Below are 5414 nucleotides of genomic sequence, written 5' to 3'. Positions count from 1 at the left end.
GTGCCACTAATCATTCATCCACAGGTGTTCCAGTTCCCACTGATGAGACCAGCTGGTACTTAAGCAGCAGGCTGGGATCAGATCTTCGCTGGAGCATCGAACCTTCTGGGTTAGATTCTCCGCCACAGCGTCTAACCTAACTTATGCTCCTAAGCTAATCACGTTCTCTGTTTTATGCCTACGACTCAGGTTTTTTTTTGCCACGCCTCAACTACGGATCTGAGGAACTACTTACCTGGATATTCACGGATACTTACCTCGCTGCAACCTGGCTCCTCATCGGGAACTACTGGAACCACTTCGCTCCTCCTCGATGCCACAACCTCCCGCTAGGAACTGTAAGCAAACAAAGAGACATTATAATCCTTGCAACCATCTTGGAAACCACAGCTGTACCCGAGACTCACCCGGTTCTACTTCTCTTGCAGACTCCTTCAGGAAATGATCACTGTACATAGTTCCACCTGTAAATAAATGCACTTACCGTTATCCTCGTCTTCGTGTGTGGTTTTGATTTCGCTCTCTGGACAGAAACCCTTGGGTTCATGACAGTACTGCTGCTCACAACGCTTCCTTTTATTTGTATCGCCACGACTGTGGCTCCCAAAACTTATATTTTTTTCTGTTCTTCACCTTATTGACCAGCATATCAAGTTCTGCCTCTGTAAAATTGAGCTTCTTCGTTCTTTTCTCCGTGGTTGCCTTGGCAATAGCAAAATATAAACATTACTTGATGAAATGCATGTTTAAGGAAAAAGCAAAAGCAAAATATAAACATTACTTGATGAAATGTATGTGTAAGGAAAAGGCAAAAGCAAAACATATATATTTCAGCTTTTATTTTTGATTATGTAGGTTTCGGTCCTCCATACAAATGGGCGATTTCATAGGTTGCGGCTTCCTTTGAAATGCAAATGGGAGTGTCCGAAAAGTTTCACTCTGAGACCTGGGTTCAAAAAATTTCAGTGTCAGAGAATTCAATCGCTGTTGCTGTGTAAACAGACAGGTGAACAGCAACAGAAATGCTACTGAAAAACAGCTTTGTGTAAAGAGTTTCTTTATCCTGTCCTCCTTAACACCCACAAATAACTTTAATTAAGTGATGTGATGAAAAGTAAAATTACTGTACTTATCCAACAGCAACCAGGAGTGGGCTTTTATTTCAAAAGTGAGAGGTGTTTAAACAAAAAATACACAATAGTAATCCAGCCGTCACATAATCATCTTCAGTTCATCATTGTTATCTGTTAAAAGTCAAGTGCACCTATAGAGCTTGTTGTTGAGTGCAGTAGGGGGAAATGTAATCATGGTCTACAAAACGAGTACATTTACCTTTTACAAGGGGATGCACACATAAACACATAAAACATCAAACACCATTTCATGGTTAAGAGTTGTGAGAACATTTTAATTTTACTGGAGGCTGAAAGAATGAATCACAAAACACGATATCTGCAGGAATTCAGCTTTTTACAAAAAATCTCACCCCTCATCTGCCTTTTTACTCAGCACACACACACCCACGCACATACACACACACACTTAACAGCCCAACAGGAACAAAAGAATGAATCACCTTTTGGAAGTTGCTTAGGAGGTGACTGTATTCAGTTGCTGTGAAGCTCAGATTAAAAGAATATAGATTGCGATGGTCCAGATGGGACACGTCAGCTGTAAATGGCAAAGCAGCAAGACACTTACTTGTTTGCAGTTCTCTCCTCACACCTCATTTCTCTTCAAGTTTTCAGATACAAGACAACAGAGATCCTCCAGGGTTTCTTCAACTGCATTTTGTATTACAGGAAAAATGGCACATTAAGTTTTATGAACATTATAGGTTGGATGGACCTTCCACACATAGTTTTTTTTTTATCCTTGTCTTTATAATAAAATTAAAAGCTTTCAGTGTTTACGCAGATATAATTAGACATATATACACATTTATATGGACTTTTGAGTACATATGAATAATTATATTAATTACATAAGTACTCATGGTGTGGGAACCAAGTGCTATCTCTGGATTTAAAGTCTAATAATATAACTGTGTTTTATGCCCAAAATGTAGGATGAGCTTAACCAATCAGTAGCGAAAAGACATTGTTTGGGTCCAGTTGGAGCTGTATAGTACCATGCCAGTTGTCAGGATTTTGAATGGGGGGTTTCTTTTTTAAAAAAGTGGACCTTTTTAGCTGGAGGTATGGGGGCCACTTAGATCCCCTGGGGTCTATAGGCAAGCCTGCTGAAGTTCCTGCATTTTAAATACTTAAGGTTAATCTACATGGTCTACGTGGTCTTCTGAAAATTTATCAATGGACAGTAGTTTAGTATCAAAATGTTAATATATCAAAAACAACACAGAAATTATTCTGACTGTCTAGAGCATTTATTCATTACTATGGTATAATCCTACAGCTACACATTTTTTGACATAGCATTCTTTTTTTCTGTCCAAACAGTTGCAATTTTGAGCACTTTAAATTTTAGAAACATGATATTTAACACCTTAACAATCAGTCATACATTAAGTTCTAGCACTACACTAACTAGGAATATGGTAAATAGTAAATTGCTTGCACTTGTATAATGCTTTATCTAGTCCAAGGACCCCAAAGTGCTTCACACTAGAATCATTCACCCATTCATTCACACATTCACACACTGATGACGGTAAAGCTACATTATAGCTACAACTGCTCTGGGGTGGGCTGACAGAAGTGAAGTATTCCTACACTACTTTAAGGATCTATTACCACACAGGTTTTTCAAACAGATCTAGTTTTGAAAAACTTTTATTTACAATGCAAAGGCAGAATACATAACTAAAAAGTTCCTGAAGGAACTTTGAAGGGGTCTGGCTGTCATTTTGTGTGTTTATACTGAATGAAGATGGCTACAAAAGCTGATCAGTTGTAGACAGGGATTATAAAGGGCAGATTCTTGACACACAAGGAGTCCACCTGTGAAGTTTGACTTTCACACGGTACATGGTTTTCGAGTTAAAGTCTTCTTTCACATGTGATCTTGACCTTTAACCTCGAAATCCATAGGGCTGATCCTCGACCCATCGGGAGTCCAGGTGTGAAGTTTGACTTTCCTACGGTACACGGTTGCATAGTTAGAGCTCACGGGCTCTTGTGACCTTGACCTTTGATCAATTTGAAATCCTTTACATTGATCCCTTGTGAGGATCTGAGGTTAACTCCGCCTGTGGGGGCGGCACCACTAACTTTTTCCTCTCCAGCTGTTCCTGATTGCTCCTGATGAGCTGTGTCCTGTATTTAAGCCTCTGACGGATGCCAGATCTTCGCTGGAGCATCAAACCTGCTGGTTAGGATCACAGCCACAGATTCTAACTTAAAGACTAAGTTTTTGTTAAGTTTCTTGGGTGCTGTTTTTTGCTTTCTGCTCAGGTGGACAATCTTAACTAGACAAAGACCTCTTGGACTGGAACTTACCTGGACCTCGTCAGGACGTACTTACCTTTGTTGACTCAGGGAACTCCTCACCTCCGGAAGGCTGCTGAATCCTTTGCTCTCCTCTGCATGCCTCAAACAAACTTCAACCTGTAAGGAAAAGAAACGTTACTCACAAACTCTCATGCTGGAAATTCTTAAACAAAGTACCCGAGACTCACCCACTCCTCCTTGCTTTTCAGACTGCGGCCAATTATCCTCACCTGTAAATATCTGCACCTGTAAATAAACTCACTTACCTGATTTCAAGTCTCTGTGTCTGGTTTCCGGTTTTGCTCATTAGGACTATTTACCTGGTTCTTGTCACCAGAATTACCATTAGCAAGGAATGAGTAGCATTAGCAGGATGACTTAGCAAAGAGCAGGCCTGTTTTAGCAAAGCCTATATGTCGAATAAAAGTTGAAAACACACACACAGGCCGTTTCTCAATATGCGTACTTGTCTGTACTTGTATACTTGCGTACTTGTGAAACGTCATAGACGGTGGCCAAATTTCCAATTTTAAGTACGCATCAAGACGAGTACACTCAAAGACCCCAGATGTGTTTGTAACCCACGTGACCGCCATGACCCATCCACTTTCCCTTTAAGTCACCCCTTTAAGCTCTGGGATCTTCATGTGTATTTCCGGGTTTCCACTATGCTGCTGCTCACTGTTGGCTGTGGCGTCAGTTGTTAATAAAACAATCTGAAATCTCCAACTTTCACTCCAACTCCAACTCGAGAATCTGTGGTGAGTTGTTAAACACCATTTGAGTTTGACGTTGTATGTGCAATACTATCGCCGCTAATATATTCGCTGCAATACTCACCAGATTGGGCTTTGTTGATGCCTGGTAAACCATCAGATGAGAACAAGTTAACATTGCATCCACCTCCTCAGACAATCCGTTACTCGACGGTGAGTAAATATCATTCGTGTATATAATAGGGCGTTTTATTCTGCAACGTACAACCAGTTAGCATTAGCTACCAAACTCGACAATCAGTTAGCAGCATCAGATAGGTCCGCTGACTAATTGTTTACTTGATGAAAAAATCACATTGTTGAAGCCGAATTACAGACCACATCTTTAATAATTAAAGGCTTCTCTTTCAACTTTAGATTTGATTATTTCTTATGAATTATTTATTGTTGTATTCCATGTTTGTGCAGCAATGAAGCCTGGTACCTAATATGATTTTGTTTGTAGCTACGTTGATCAATCACATTCCTAAGTTGATTTGTCTGGTTGATTATTAGTTGTTGTTTGTAGCGACTATTAAGTACTGTAAGTAAATTTGAACTTGAATTTAGATGAATTATGAAGTGCACTTCATAATTCATAAGTTCAAAGTTACAAGTTCTTGCTCCGTTTTATTGAGGATGCACTGATGCATCCTTCTGCGGACTTGCGCAAGCATGATATCCCATAATGCATTGCACCACAAACAAATGGAAGATGGCAGAGGAGAAGCTCATAACTGTAAGTGTTTTCGTATTAAAAATTCAAATAAGCCTAAATAAAAATAATATAAAGATGATTGTTGTAGTGTATAATGTGTGTAACCTGTAGAATTTTCTGCGGATATTTGCTTTTGTTGGAGTTTTTTTTCAGACACTTCACTATTGCAAAATGCTAATTAGCTAACCAACTAGCAACATAAAACAGTCGTTAGCTCTTCAGTGTTATTAAAAGAAATATATTTGTCTTCATGTAGTACCCGGTGTTGTTGATATTTTATTAGTGTCAAAAAAAGATCTGATTTAAGAACCAAGCTGTAACGGTGAGAAGTGTACAAAAATTTATATAATTAAAATATTTTCTTTATTATTATTATTATTTAAGGGACAAACGAGGAAACCTTAGCACTTATTGAATGGCATGCGGCCAATGAGTCTCTTTTTACTGGAAGAAGAAATTCTTCTAAAGTGGCTGGGAGTAAGTATTCATTAA

This window comes from Kryptolebias marmoratus, linkage group LG23 (genome assembly GCF_001649575.2).
Source record: "Kryptolebias marmoratus isolate JLee-2015 linkage group LG23, ASM164957v2, whole genome shotgun sequence".
Classification (NCBI taxonomy): Eukaryota; Metazoa; Chordata; class Actinopteri; order Cyprinodontiformes; family Rivulidae; genus Kryptolebias; species Kryptolebias marmoratus.
Note: the sequence above shows the minus strand (reverse complement) of the source record.